Source organism: Abrus precatorius, unplaced genomic scaffold (genome assembly GCF_003935025.1).
Source record: "Abrus precatorius isolate BTA unplaced genomic scaffold, Abrus_2018 Scaffold3, whole genome shotgun sequence".
Classification (NCBI taxonomy): Eukaryota; Viridiplantae; Streptophyta; class Magnoliopsida; order Fabales; family Fabaceae; genus Abrus; species Abrus precatorius.
The window spans coordinates 25,986,248-26,003,345 of NW_020874373.1; the positions used below are offsets into that span (position 1 = coordinate 25,986,248).

Consider the following 17,098-nt stretch of genomic DNA (forward strand, 5'->3'; position numbering starts at 1 on the left):
TTCAGCTTGTTGTGCAAAGATGAGTGGGTCATACACCTTATATCTTTATGATTGCTTAAATTGAACAATTCTATATTAATTATCTACTTTTGTCCTATGATTAGGAGTATCATCAAACCACTCATGCTTAAAGAGTACTAACTTTTTAATGGGCATGCCAGTATACTCCAATTCAATAATATTAGTCAACATTCCATAAAAGTCATCAATTAATGCATCGTGTGTTCCTTGTCCCCAGACACCATGATTAGAAGTTTTCATGCCTTTATTCCTTGCTGACCAATAGTGAAGTAGTACCATGAGCGAAGGGTGAAAAGAACCCCCATCGGAAAGTGAAATAGAACATGAAACTATAAGTTCCACCAATCCTAATGGCTAATTCGGCTCTTAAGCTTGGAACTCAATAAATAAATAAAAAAGAAATTATCTTTTGTCGAAATCACCTCTCCCCCACCCAATCTTCACATTAGTGGGCAGACACTACCTCAATCCTAAAATAGGAACGAATCTTTCAATTGCAGTCGACTACAAGATAAAGAAAGTGATTGAAGCAAGCATTAGTAGTATTCCCTTTCCTTCGTTCTGAGTCCCTCTCCTTTAATTATTTAGAATATTTCTTTGGCTCTATTATTGGGAATAACAAAAACATCTCTAAATACTCAACTAGAGTTTTCGAGAAACTGCTAGAGTTTTAGCAAAAGCCGCTCTTCGTTGTTTTGGAATTTCCGGTAGAGCGGTGAAATGTGTAGAAATCGGAAAGAACACCAACGACGAAAGCACTCTGTTGGGCCGACACAGACACTGAGAGACGAAAGCTAAGGGAGCGAATGGGATTAGATATCCTAATAGTCCTAGCCGTAAACAATGGATACTAGGCGTTGTGCGTATCGATCCTGCAATGCTTATTATATTTAAAATATTTAATTAAAAATAATAGAATTTAAGAACAACTTTAATTTGTTATTATAAAAAATATAAATTTCATATCATTTTTTGTATTTTGTGTATAAATAACACTTGCCTCAGATTTGTTTCAGTTGCTAAATTTGGTGGCTATTTGCCACAAATTTGTTTTGGTAGCTAAATTTAGTAGCTATTTACCAAGTATTTTTTTTCGGTTGCTAAATTGGTTGCTATTTGCCACAAATTTGTTTCAGTTGCTAAAATTAGTAGCTATTTGCTACTGATTTTGTTCTGTTGCTAAATTTGGTTACTATTTGCAACGAATATTTTTTAGTGGTTAAATTGGTTGCTACTTACCACGGATTTATTTCAGTTACTAAATTCAGTGGCTAATTAAATATTTTCTTATTGTGTATGGAGGTTAAAGTTTAATTACATATAGCTATAGTTTTAGTCCTATCCAAGTTAGATTACATAGTGTCAATACATATATCCTTTGATGCTAATTCTATATTAAAGTTAGCAATGACATGCTAATAGTTAATACTAGAGATTGCGTGCACTAAGAGGATAGGGCTACAAACTCTTCACCCAATAAGATCGTTAGCAGTTACAAAATGTTTACTAGGGGCACTGTATTCATCATGGTCATCATCGTCTCTGTTCAATGACAAATAAACTCTTTCTACAAAATGAAATTACATATCAATGAAAAGAAGTCTTGAGAAAGGTATATATAACAATGTTGTTGGCCTTATTGTTCACCCATTCTTTAGCTTTTTTTTTTTACAAACTCTACATGATTAATATTACAAGTTTAAAATTTTAATAATAGAAACTAAAAAAAAAACATTTTAAATAATTACCATCTTATTACAATACATGATAATAAATATAAAGCCATTAATATATAAAGATGTTCTACTATCCATATATAAGTCGATTTTGCTTAGCAATAATGCTCTTCTTTTGAAACTCTTCTTCATCCCAATGAATGTCCTAACTCCTACTTCACATCAGGAGTGATCCAAAGGCCAATGTCTTTACTCCATCATAACTTATTCATTATGTTCTTTAAAATAGCATATTCTTTGTGTCAAAGGAGTATGATATTTCAACTTGGACTAAACATGTCAAATTATAAAGAAAATTGAAGAATATAGTCAAGGAATTGGTAAAAAGAAGAAGAAGAAGAATCTAACACACTCTTGTTAACATCAACAAACCTCATGCTCAACTAGAGAGAGCGTGTTTGGAATTAACATGTCATATGCTGAATTTCAAGTGAGATACCCCATGCTCTACACCAGCGGGCCCTATGCTGGAATGACGTCATCTTTGTCAAGGATGTGCTTAAGAAGAGCATGCCATGTGTCGAGCTTTGTGATATCAAATAATAGAAAAATAGGATTTTTAAGAGGTTTGATCATATATATATCTTCTGAGTTCTATATTCCTTATAAAGGTCCTCATTCTTTCTAGTAAAGACATATTTGATCTATCATCATCTCTACACACTAAAATTCTAAACCTTCCATCCTAAGCTCCTCTCATTCTCTCATTCTAAGTGTTACCTCCATTGGATCCCTAAGAGATAATATTCTCATCACACAATTATGCTTTCGGGAGAGCATATCAACTATAAAGGTTTCTCTTTCTTTATTATTTGTGATTATGGATGTTTTGTGTTTAGTTACCTTTATTTTCATCTTTATAATTATATATAACTAAATACATCTAGTCATATAACTGAAGTAGATTCTTATTGTGTAACATTTTCTAAACCTCAATTTGATTTTATACAGTTGATGTCATTCGTTAATTAAAATTATCTTTTTGTTGTTATTGGTATTATTGAATTGATTACTCAAGGGTTAATCCTAGTTAACTAATTAATTGGTGACCATATAATTAATAGGTTAATATAACCAAGAGGTAATTTGGGTTGAGAAACTAATCATATCAATTTATTGTTTAGACTTCTAATTAGTTAATTGAGTTTAACAAATTTGATGTTTTTTAATACTCATATTTATTGCGGTAACATATAGATAAAAAAAAGAGACTTAAATTATTCTATGATCATTATGTAGTGATATATTTGATTAGATGATTAATAATTACTTTAACACAATGAAATAGAATTAAATTAAAGAACATATAAGTAATCACATGAAGAAATAAAAGTCTCATACTTTTATCCGTATCAAATTAACTTTGTGACTTCTTCACTTTTTATTTTTATTTTTTTTCAATTCCACACTTTAATTTGATTCGAACATTCTTAAGTTTTGAATTTACTTAACATTTAAGAAATAATAGTAGTAGGTCTTAACAGTATAGTCTTTACGAGAACAATACTAGAAGGGTATCAAATGTTTCCTTTTAATACAATTGATGGGCATAATGCCCATTGGTTGAAAACTTTTTGAAAAGTGAAATTCTGTAACAGTTGTCAAACTTACACAATTTCATATCAATTGTATACTTTTGTCCCTTGATTAGAAGTATTATCAAATCAGTCACAATTAAAGAGAACTAACTTTTTAATTAGAAGTTTTCATGCCTTCACTCTATACTTTGGTGTAAAATTTATTGTTATTAATTATGATGTAAATTGACCATGACTCAACTCTTCTTAACTATCCCCATGCCAAAGAAATCAAGAATGGACCTTGAATTTTATTTTCTTTTGAATCTATTTATCAAATGTAAAACAAATAAACATTATGATAAGAGAAAAAAAAGATATAATATAAGTTGAATATTAGCTAAACCCTCATTTTAGTCCCTAAGATGGTAAACGTCAACCATCTGTGTGCCTAAAATTTTAAAATTGTCATGTTAGTTCCTAACTTTTGTCTGCATCCACCATTTAGTGCTTCAAGTCACAAACTGTCAACATAGTAATAAATGCTAACATATCACATTAAATGACACGTATTATTGATTGTGTGGTAAAAATATTGTATATAATATGATATATGTTTTCATTTCATTTTAGTATTAGAGATTGTCACTTGTAAAGCATTTTAGTCTTTGGTTCTTAAAATCTTCTATGTACCTATCATTCTTCTTTAACACTACTATAGCTAGAAATCAATATTGTCAATCATCATTTACGTATGTGTTCACTAATAACTTTGTTGTCACCATTTGAGCCTTCTTTAACACTCAAAATTTTGACCATTTCTTATGCCAATGTCACTAGTTTTTTTTCAATGCACATTCATTCTAACCTTACCAACATCTATTTTCTCAACAACAAACTCAAAGGAACAATACTCACTTTTATTGCGATTCTTGATAGACCTTAAAATTTTGAATCTTTTCTTTTTTATGCTTTAGTTTCCCAAGTTGTGAAATTTAAAACTTGTGTGAGGTTGAAGTCAACAATTAGTTGTATTTCTAGAAAACAAAAAAAAGGTGTACTTTTTGTTGAGTTTGTTGGATGTTATTAGAAAACTTTGTAGTAGACACAAAATGTGGTTCTTTATCTTCTTATTTGTTTCTTGAGAAGTGTTGTTGCCATATCTAGAAAAGGTTAAATCTTATGGAAAAATATCAAGTGCTAAATGAAAGTGTTAGAAGGTAAGTAGGAATAGAGAAAAAGGAAACGAATTATTGGGCATAATTCAACAAATAAACCAAACCCATAACAATCAAAGAATGAAAAAAGCTTAATGGGTGGATCGATTTGGATATCAGATCAAATAAGTTAAAATTTTAATTTCAAATGGTTAAAAATAGTTAGATACTAATTTAAGTTAAAATAATGCACTAGCCTAGCCCATGCAACTTCCATTAACCTTAATTTCCATTTCATTGAAAGTATATTCTTACGTCATTACTCTTCTGTCGCCACTGTGTTGTTGCTCTTGTTAAGATATGTCAAATATTCTATTAACAAGTATTAGGCAATCAAATATTGTGTTAGCTGTAATTTAGGCATTATTACCGCTGTGAGGTAACTTGTGTAACTGTCATTCTTTTAATAGAGGAGGAATTATAGCACCCTTGTATGTATATATATGGTACATTATTCTTTAAAATAAGATATCAGAATTATTCTTTAAACCTTTTTTATATGGTATCAGAGCCAAACACCGACATCCTCTACAATATAGGAATCGATGCTTCTTTATTTCATTGAATATTTCTAATGGCTTCTTCCGATAAAAATCAATCGAAGAAACATGATTCTGGGACTTCCGCTGCTACCCATATGCACGAAGCGCTCACCCCTGAACGGCTTGACGGCACCAACTATGTTGAGTGGTCTTTAAACGCACAGAACAAGATCAGAGGCAGAAAACATTGGGGTTACATCTCTGGAACAAAGGCTGCACCAGAAAACAAGAAATCTGATGAATATGAAGCATGGGAAGATGAAAACTGCCTAGTCAAATCTTGGCTTTTGGACTCTATGACGAAAGAAATCAGATCCCTCGTTATTCGCTTAACTACGGCAAAGGACATCTGGGACACTGTGCAGCAAACATAGTCAGTCAACCAGGATACGTCCCGATTATATCAATTATATCGTGAGGTAATCTTTACTCAGCAAAATGGAGGATCTGTTATTACATATTTTGGTAAATTGCAAAGATTATGGCTGAACATGATACTATCATGAATTGTACCATGGAATGTCCTAAAGATGTTGAAAAGTATAACAACATGATTAATTCTCAACGAGTTTATGTCTTTTTGGCTGACCTGGATACACATTTGAATGTAGTTCGTGGTCGTATCCTTGTTACTACTCCCCTTCCAAATGTTCAATCAGTTTATGCAACTGTTTGTGCCGAGGCAAACCGCCAAGAGGCTATGCTTGATAGTGAGTCTACTATGGGGACTGCCTTTGTTGTTAAGAAGTTTCCTAAGAAAGGAATTCGCAAGTGTACGCACTGCAATAGGGATAATCATGTCATGGAGACATGTTTTAAACTCCATGGCTATCCGGATTGGCATCCAAAAGGCAAAACTACTCTTAATACCAAGGTAGAAGCTACTTCCAAGAGCTATAGTTCTACTGCTGCCGGATTTGTGACCAAGTCAGGTATATCTAACTCTGCTCTTAATCTTTCTATTGTTACTAGGGGTAGTGATTGGATAATTGATTCAGGTGCTACTGATCATATGACTTGTGACCCACATAAATTTACTAATTTTTCCCCTAATTGTTCTAAACTGCTATTATTAATGCCAATGGGGTCTCATCTCCTATTGAAGGTGTAGGTACTATATCCCTCTCACCCTCCTTATCAATTTTTGATGTTTTATTTGTTCCTACATTGAATTGTAGTCTTTTATCTGTCAGCAAGTAAACCAAATCACATTCTTGTGTTGCCTCGTTTTATCCAACCCATTGTCTTTTTCAGAACATCCATTCCAAGGAGAAGATTGGCAGTGGTAGAGAGAGTGAAGGACTGTATTATCTTGAAAATGTCTCACAACAAACCCATAACAGAGCGTTGGCTTGTCTTGCGAATGAACACATACAAGATAAAAACAAAAAGGAAATTTGGTTATGGCATAGACGATTGGGACATTCCTCTTTTGGTTATCTAAAAAAAATATTTCCATCACTATTTCATAAATGCAATATTTCTGATTTTCTTTGTGAAACTTGTATAATGGCAAAAAGTCATCGTGCTGTGTTTCCTTTAAGCAATAAAAAAACAGATTTTTCTTTTTCATTAATCCACACAGATGTTTGGGGCCCTGCCCCACAATCTACACATAATGGAAAAAAAATGGTTTATCAATTTTGTTGATGATTGTACTCGGGTAACCTAGGTGTATTTGCTTAAACATAAAAGTGATGTGTGTAATGTGTTTCGTTCCTTCCATCATATGATAGTTACACAATTTAACACATATATTAAGGTCATTCGATCAGACAATGGAGGGGAATATTTTAAGACTGAGTTAATAGAGTTCATGAACTCTAAAGGCATCTTACATCAAACTACATGTCCTTATTCACCAGAACAAAATGGAGTGGTTGAGAGAAAAAATAGACATATATTAGAGGTGACAAGATCACTTTTGATAGATGGTAATGTCCCATCTCATTTATGGGGTGAAGCTGTGAGCTCTGCAGTTTATTTGATTAATCGAACCCCTTCTAGTGTACTTAACTTTCGAAGGCCTTTAGATGTGTTGTTTGATCATTGTATCCTTCCTTCCATGGTTTATTTACCACCCCATATTTTTGGATGTGTTATATATGTTCACTTACACCCACATCAATGTACAAAGCTTGAAGAACGAGCTTTAAAATGTGTTTTTGTTGGGTATGGATCAACTCAAAAAGGCTATCGTGCTTACCATCCACCATCACATAATTTTTATATCTCTATGAATGTGACATTTAATGAGCATAAATTTTTTTATGTTGATTCTACACTTCAGGGAGGCAATGAAAGTGAAGTGCATAATCATGATATTAGTATGTTTGATATCCCAAATATAAAATTATACTGTGAAGATAAATTATCGTGTGAGGATCATTCTGCAGGAAGTGAGCCAATCCTAAATATGGACACTTCTTTTTTGGATAATACAGTGTCTTCTGATCATAACCAATTGGCTCAATCTTCTCCACAGGTTTGGCTTGACTCATCAGAGGTACCTTCTGATCCTATCTCTGATAATACTAATATAGATGAAACTAATCATGAAATTGTTTCTCTTGACCTTACCTTGATAATACTAATTTAGATGAAACCGATCATGAAATTGATCCTTGTCTGCGTGAGACCACCAGCACACCAAACACTAAGTCTACTACTGTCCAATATAATCTTCCACCTCGTTCTAACTGTGGTCAACCTCCAGCTAAATATGAACCAGACCTCCAAGCCAAAGTTAAATATCCTATTAGTAAATATGTGTCATCTCACAAGTTATCCGAGTCATATGCATCATTTGTATCTCAATTATCTTTAATTTCTATTCCTAGTAATATACAGGAAGCTTTGGCAGATCCTAGATGAACCAAAGCAATGGTTGATGAGATGGCAGCTTTAGAAAAAAACAACACTTGGGATCTTGTGTCCTTACCAAGAGGGAAGAAAACTGTGGGTTGCAAATGGGTATTTACAATTAAGCATAAAGTTGATGGAACTATTGAGAGGTATAAAGCACGACTTGTGGCTAAAGGTTACACTCAGTCTTATGGTGTAGATTACCAAGAGACGTTCGCACCGGTAGCTAAGCTCAACACTGTGAGAATACTTCTGTCACTAGCAGCAAACCAAGATTGGCCTCTTCTACAATTTGATGTGAAAAACGCTTTCCTACATAGAGAAATTTTAGAAGAAATTTATATGGATTATCCACAGGCATGATAGATTCAATTGGAATGAAAGTTGCAAATTAAAGAAGGCTCTATATGGGTTAAAACAATCCTCAAGAGCATGGTTTGGAAGGTTTACCAAGTCTATGAAGGCTTTTGGCTATAGAGCAAGTAACTCTGATCACACCTTATTTTTGAAGAGAGGAAAAGGAAAAATTACAGCTTTGATTATATATGTAGATGACATGATTGTTACAGGAAATGACCAAGAAGAGATTTCTAGTTTATAAAAATACCTTATATCTGAATTTGAGATGAAACAACTTGGAAACCTCAAATATTTTTTGGGTATTGAAGTAGCTAGATCAAAACATGGTATTTTTCTATGCCAAAGAAAATATACTATTGACTTACTATCGGAAACTGGACTGCTTGGGAGTAAACTAGTTGATACACCAATTGAATAAAATCATAAACTCTTTCAATGCTCAAATTCAGCAAGCATAGACAGAGGGAGATACTAAAGGCTGGTAGGAAAATTAATTTATTTGTCTCATACACGTCCAGATATTACCTATGCAATGAATGTTGTTAGTCAATTTATGCATGACCCATGAAAGCTTCATATGGATGCTGTTGAGAGGATTTTGAGATATTTGAAGTCCACTCCTGGAAAAGGAATTTTGTTCTCAAATCATGGAAACTTAAAAGTAGAAGGGTACACTGATGCAGATTGGGCAGGTTCAAAAGATGATAGAAGATCTACCTCTGGATACTTTACTTTTGTAGGAGGGAATCTTGTAACTTGGAGGAGTAAAAAACAGCCCGTAGTAGCAAGATCTAGTGCTGAAGCAGAATTCAGAGGCATGGCACTAGGTGTATGTGAACTTTTGTGGATTAAAAATGTGCTATCAGATTTGGGCTTTAAACAAAATGAAACTATGAGTTTGTACTATGACAATACGTCAGCTATAGCAATTGCTCACAATCCGGTGCAACATGATAGAACAAAGCATGTGGAGATTGATAGACATTTCATCAAAGAGAAACTTGAAGCTGGAATAATTTCCTTTCCCTTTGTAAGATCAGAATTGCAGTTGGCTGATGTTCTCACCAAAGGAGTGTCAAGCAGAGTGTTTAATGAGTCTCTATTCAAGTTGGGAATGTGCGATATCCATGCACCAACTTGAGTGGGGGTGTTAAGATATGTCAAATATTCTATTAGCAAGTATTAGGCAATCAAATATTGTGTTAGCTGTAATTTAGGCATTATTACCGTTGTGAGGTAACTTGTGTAGCTGTCATTCCATTTAATAGAGGAGGAATTATAGCACCCTTATATGTATATATATGGTACATTATTCTTTGAAATAAGATATTAGAATTATTCTTTAAACCTTTTTTATAGCTCTTGCCATTGGAACTTGCTTTTTGTTTTTTGTCTTTCTTTTCCTTCATCTTATCATTTCTTTGACTTTATCCATGCCCTCTGTGTTGTTGTCTTTGTCATTGCAATTTGCTCTTTGTTTCTTGTCTTCGTCTTCTTAATTTCTTCCTTCATCTTATCATTCTTTTGGCTCTGTCCATGCCTTCACTTACCATTTTTTTTTTTACACTTTGACATTTCTTTTGCAATCACAAGAACTCAAGCAAAATATTTGAAGACTGCACACTTTGTCCAACAACCGAATAAACCTATTTGCTTAGCCCATGTGGCTAGCCTAACTTGTGAACCACCATACCTGCTACACACTACTGTCAGAGATGGGTCTTCTACCATTATGAATGATTTGTTGCGGTTCAAACTTCTTAAGCCCAAACCTGCCCAAACCCCTAAATACCCACCCCTAATCCTAGGGACTAAAATAGCTAAAAAATAATACATCACATTATATATGGTGTCATTTTTGTCACGCAATCAATCATACATGTCACTTGACAAGATATGTCAGTATTTTTTACTATGTGTTGACAATGTGTGACTCGAAGGACTAAAATGATGGACAAAGACCAGGATTAAGGAATATTTTTGACATTTTTAAAATTTCATTATTTAAAATGACTAAAACTACTTACTATCTCAAAGACTAAAGTGAGAGTTTAGTCATTAAGTTTTATATTACAAAAATTTCAAATGTATATATCCTTTAAACCAACTAAGAAAATGAGAGACAAATTCTTGATCAATGTAAGAGTCTAAAATATTAGGTTAAAACTTTTTTAAAAATTCATTATAAATACTACAAATAGAAAAAATGTGTTAAGAATAAAAAGAAAAAAAATAGATGAAAATATCACACAATTTAAAAATAAAACATTCCCTAACTTACCCTAAATATAACTACATTTATTGATAATTTTGTATAATATATAGATGAGCAATTTTTAACTTATATTTTGCTAAAAGTGATAAAATTATATTTAAAACTAGTGTAATAAACTTCTATATACAAATTGTGAGCAACGTTAAATGAAAGCATTATTTTAAATAATAACTTTCCTTAAAAATTATTTTGAATTAATTTTATAATTACAAATAATATGTATTTAGTGGATAAAAATTTTATAAAATTAAATAACTTAAAAAGTGTTACCTCTTTTATGATTATACTTTTATCATATAGTGTTAAAAAAAACTTTTGAATTAAAGGTCAATATTTAATATTTGTTGATAATCATAAATTTAAAAGATAAAATTTTTAAAAGTAAACTTTAAATTTAAAAATATAAAAAATAAAATATTTTTTTAAATTTAAAATAGATATTTAGAAAAATCTAAAAAGTTATATAAGTAATAAAAAAAAGTTAAGTGATAATTTTAATCTTCAAAATTTAGAATGAAGTTTAAAAAAAATTAATAAAATTATTATAGCAAGAGAATGCGTAATTCACACTTCATTTTAAATTAATTTTAATCTTAAAATATACATGTGAATTGTGAAAGATAATTGCGCTCCTGAATGTTTTATTTTTTAAATAATTTATTTTTATTTATAATATAAAGGTTAATGAATTTTTATCATAAATTAATTTTTTTTTATCATACTAAGGTTTTCTTTTATATATATATATATATATATATATATTATATCTATTATTTTTAAATTTTTATAATTCAGCATTATTTGAGTTAAAATAAAAATTAACATGATCCACAAAAAATAGTGAAACGTTGAAGAAGGTTGGGCTGAAGGAAAGATACTCGTTTCTAAGGAATTTTACCCTGCATCTCTAGAGATAATTTAGTAAATATAAAAATATTTATTATACTCCTCTATTTTTAATCTAATAAATATTTATTATAAAAAATTATTATTTTTAAATATTTAAAATATTTTTAAAAGTGATGTTAATAAAACTGAATAAATTTATATAATGTATTATTAAACAATATTAGAGAATACTTATTAAAGATTTTGTCTTTTTCCTTAAAACCTAATTCTTAAAAATGTACCCTTGACAGATTATATATATTTTGTAGTAGAGACTATTAATTTAAAATTTATAAATTTTTTTAAGAATGTGTTTGCATGAAATATTCTAAGTAAATAATTTGTTTTTTGAAAAAAATTATTATTCTATGAGTTAAATTTGTCGTTTGGATAATATATTTTAAAATTTTTAAAATTTTAATAGAAATTTTTAATAAACTAAAATAAAAAAAATTTAAATCCTCACAAAAGAGTGAGAATTTAAAATTGCTTTGATTATTTATTTATTTTTTGTTTCATTCAAATTTTTATTTTATTTTGGTTAATTTAATAATTTAAATTTTATATTTTTAATTCTTTTTTAAATATAGTAATAATTTTAATTTTTAACGTAAGTAATTTAATTATTCTGACCAAAACAATTTAATTACTTTATTCAAACAAAATATTTTAAAATAATAAAAATTTAAGTGATGTAATTTAAATATTTCAAAATTTTTAATTAACTCGTTGAAAAACAATCTTAATGATCTAATTTTTCATACTAATATATATATAATAAACATCTCAGCGCATAATATTGTTAACGTAGATTCATAATATTTAGATTAGTAATTTATTTTTAAAATTCATATGAATAGAAGTAATTTTACCGTCTATATTTTTTATCACCATATAATTTACTTTAGAATAAAAATAATTTTAAAATGTCTCAATATATATAAATAACAAGAACCATATTGTTATAAATTAGTTTTTACCAAAAAATTATTTTCTCTTGTATATTTGATAATAATTAATTCTTTTTATATTATTAATTAATTTTTTCATGATATATATTTATATTTTGTTATATTAGTTCAATAAATATGTAAATAAACAATAAAGACAGAAAAATAATATACGTTTTATTATTATGCATTAGTTTTGTATAAGCAATAACATAATCAGAAATTACCTTTCATTTGTCAGAAATATAATTTTCTAATGTAAAAGGAATTTCTATTATATAAAATAAATAAAATTTAGGGAAAAGTTTGTTTTAACTCTTATATGAAATTTTAACTCAGAATTCTTAAATTGTGCAATAGGATGTCTCATATTTATTAAACTGTGGGAAGAAACTTTTTTGTTTTAGAGATATTTAATTTGAGTGTTAATTATTCTTGTACTGTATAACTTGTTGGACAAAAATATCCTTATTAAAAAAGAAACTTGTTAATTAGCGACACATCATATTTTCCTTTTTTTGCTTTACGTGCTAAATTAACATGTTACATTAGCAATTGAATTATCAACTGATTCTGTATTCTATTTTAGCAATCGAATTAGCAACTAACTTCATATTTTATTTTTGTGACTTCACCATTCAGATGCTAAATTTTTTTGATTATTTTTCTATTATTAAAATTATCAATCACCAATTTGGTGACAAATTGTGATCAATTTTATGTTTGAGTAGTGTTTTTATATAATTAAAATTCGATTCACTAAAATTTTTTAAAATTAAACAGAGATGATCCGGAATAGAATGAGCATAATCTAGAAATTCTGTCCAAGATTAGATAATGGAAGAAATTGAAGGGTTGGAAAGAAAATTCACTATCGAAAGGTAGGAAAGGAAGTCTTGTTAAAAGAGGTTCATCAAATACTTAATAAGTTGTTAAAATTCCTTCTTCTGTATGCTCAAACGTGGAATCTCTCATGGTTAGATTTTGGTATGTCTGTGAACAATCTAATTTTGATTTTAAATTTTTATTTTTTTAAAAAAAATCTGAATTTTGGTATTACAAAAAAGGGAATAGAAACAAAAGTTTTTAAGAAAAAACAAAAATTTATTTAAAAAATTTAGAATTAATTCTTAAAATAAAAATAAAATATTACAAATAATTAAATTCTTAAACTAATGTTACTTTATATGTAAAAAAGAAAAAATTTAGAATTTTTGACCTTTTGTAAAAACTCTAACAATAAAAAAGAAAAAGAACCATAGAGTAAAGAAGGCGTCAAATGAGACTAAAATTTTTGAAAGGAGGCATTCTTAAACTTAGAGAGAAAAAGAGAAAGATGAAAAGAAAAGAGGTTCAAAATTTTAAGTAAGTCTCATGTATTTTATGAAATTTTTTATCTATATTAATGTATGTTTTATTTAATAAAACTCTTAAAATCCCCTTTTAATCATCTTTAACATTTGAAATCTATTCTTAAAGTGTTTTTTTTTTTTACCACTTCATTTCATCTCTATAAACCTATCATTTCATTCATGGAAGTTCATCCCTCCAACTCATCTCTAACCAAGTACAACTCACTTTCTCTCCACATTTCCTTTACCCCTCCCTCAACCCACATCCTCAATCTTAAAATCTTCTCTCCTTCAACCCATTATCTTTAATCATGAAAGTTGTTTCTCCTCCTCAACCTATCGCCCAATCATGGCCTCCATCAAACTTATCTTTATCCCTTCTATGACCTCTCTTTTTATTAAAAAAAAAAAAAAACTCATTTGTTGCTCTAAATAAAAAACTCAGCCACTCAAATCTAAAGCTTTTTTTTTTTTTTAACCTTTGTACCCTTTTTTTAAAATAAAATTTTTAATTCTTTTTAATCCAAAAATTCTATTTTCCTTTTTTTTTTGGTGGCGATAAATTCTTTCCATAATTTTTTGTGTTATTTTTTCATTTATATTTTAATTATATATTAGTTATTTGTTCTTTAGAATTATTATCTTTTTATTTTATTTATTGTATAATTGTAGAATATTAATATGATTCAATTTTATATTTATAATTTACATTCTTTTATTTCATAAATAGTAAAGTATTATTATTTTATAAAAATAAATAAAGAATAATATAATTGTATCGATTTATAATACTAACATATAACTTCTCTATCTTCATGTATTATAAAATAATAAAGTCTAAGTACACCTATGTTACCTTAACTTTATACAATATTAATTTACCATATTTTATCTTTAATTAATTAGATAATTATCTTAACAATTAACCAAGATATAATTCTTTCTCTAATTACTAATTTACTAATCAATCAACTAATTTAAATCAAAGTTGTTTTATTAACGTAATAATTTATAATGCTAATGTGTAACGACTCTACATTTATGTATTATAAATTGTCAAAACCTATGTATACCAACGCTACATTAGGTTTTATACACCATAAATTTATACAAAAATTAATCTAATTTCTAAAATTAATCAATTACATGATTGTTTTTATTTAATTAAAATGTATCATCTAATTCAAAATATTTCTGTATTTTATATTATAAAAAAGTAATTCATTTGTTTAATTAAATTAAAACATTTTTATCATATTAGTGTAAAATTTTGTAGTGTTATTGTGTAGCGTGTCTACTTTTATACATTTTAAATCATAAAGACTTTTGTGTACTGACGTTACCTTGAGTCTTATGCAATATAAATTTATCAAATAAAATTTTAATCTTTTTATTAAATAACTATTTTCTTCAATCAATTTAAATATATTTATTTTTTTCATCAAATGGAATTAATTTCATATTGTAATTTTTCTTAAGTCATATTTCAAATTTTGATAAATTAAATAACTATCATTTCTTTATTTTATTATATAAATTTTACAATATCAATGTGTGATTTACATTGCCTTCGGTTGTCTAAATATTATAAGAAATTTATATATAGCTTACGCTATCTTAAATTCTCTTTCAACATTAATTATAATTTAAATATAAATTTAAATATTTCATTTACAAATAATTTTTTTTTATCGATTTGCAATATAGTTGTGTAATCTTCCTTTACCTCCCTTATTGTTTTTTTTCGTAAGGTACCTGTATAACTACGTTATCTTGCATCCTAAATATTATAATCTTATAAAAATAATTTTAATTTAAAAATAAACTTTCTTTTACTAAACTTAATTTTAATCAATCAAATTCGTAATTTTTAGATAGAATTATATGACTTTGAATTTTTCATTGTACCCAAGGATACGTAGTAGCAAGAATTAGACCCATCAAGTCAAAATAATTTTTTTCTCTTTTAAGATACTAATTAACATTTCAATAAATATTTTTTTCTAAAATAAAATAAAAATAATTATTGTTTAGGGGTTAAATAAATATTTTTTAAAATTAAAATCAATTTGCACAGTTAATTTAAAGTAACCATTTTTAAATGATGTTGTAGGGTGCTAATACCTTTCTTATACGTAAATGACTCACGAACTTATTTTTTGTTCAAAAGACCATATTATTTTAATAATTTTTTCAAGGTTTTCTTAAAATAAACGTTGGTGGCGACTCCTTTAATTTTTTAGAAAAATATTTTTATTCTTAAAAAATATTCTTTTTAAACACGTTTTTGCCGTACCGTTGCGACTGCATGATTGCAACAATGTACAAAAGGAGAAATTAAGAAACTAAGACACATTTCAGTTACTTGGGTGAATTGGGGTTTAAACATTTGAAAGCTTCTATAATGCATCGTTGGTGAAGCAATTTTGGAGACTACAAAAATAACCAATCCCTTCTATATAAATTGTGGAAAACCTAACATTTTCCATGAGAATAAATCTTCAAGGTCAGAATAGGATTTAACCTTCATGCACAAGAAAGAGCATTTTAAGTGAAGAAAACAGTTCAAGAAGGCATGAGGGAGGCAATTAGTAAAGTAGAGAAGGTTAATATATGCACAAATCCTTGGCTCCCAGGGCCTAGTGATGGGAGAATTGGTACTTCATTGATGGGTCCTTTAGATGCCAAAGTTGACCAACTCAAATTGGGAATGTTTTCGATGGAAGGATATATAGTATGGTGCACAACATGTTTCACTTTCCCCGTAGAAGCAAAATGCATATTTACTAGGAATGATTCTCTGGGATGACATGAAAGACACAAAAAGAAGCACTTTTTAATGGTAAGAAGTCATAGTTGGACCGTTCTCTATATTTGGTATTTGAAGTACTCAATGATTGGTTTGGTCTGTACAACAACAACCTAAATCATTCATCAACCATGGAAAATTCAAACAACTTGTTTATTAAAAATAAATGTGGATGTTGGTTGGTCTTGATATAAAGGCATTGGTTTTGAATTGGTTATCAGAAACTTAAAGGGATATTGAGGCAGTTGCTACTCATTACAAGCCTTGTGGGAGAGATTCAACACTTGCATAAGCTCTGGCTTTCAATTAGGTGGTTAAACTTTCACCTTGACCTGGTGCATGGTTTACCAGTTGTCACAACCTATCACCACGGGCTTACTTTGTAATTTAGCATTGTCCCTCTGCTAGGTGAATACCAATTCACTAGTGCCACGCCAATCTGTAACAGTTTTGAACTAAATAACACTGTTGTAGTGGTATATGCCTACAAATTTAATATATTTTCTAATCAAAATGCATATTTTAACAAAATATATGGTTTAGATTAATATTTGTATGCATTTCAA

The 17,098-nt window shown here is 28.8% G+C and overlaps 1 long non-coding RNA gene across 1 annotated transcript; it reads right to left on the reverse strand.

Moving 5' to 3' along the window:
- Positions 1-366: 366 nt before the first annotated feature.
- Positions 367-13,640, reverse strand: LOC113863863. Its single transcript, XR_003504568.1, has 3 exons — positions 13,629-13,640; positions 3,532-3,537; positions 367-624 (listed from the first exon to the last, which is right to left on the reverse strand). It is a non-coding gene; the product is annotated as an uncharacterized LOC113863863 (long non-coding RNA).
- Between the last annotated feature and the right edge of the window lie 3,458 nt (positions 13,641-17,098).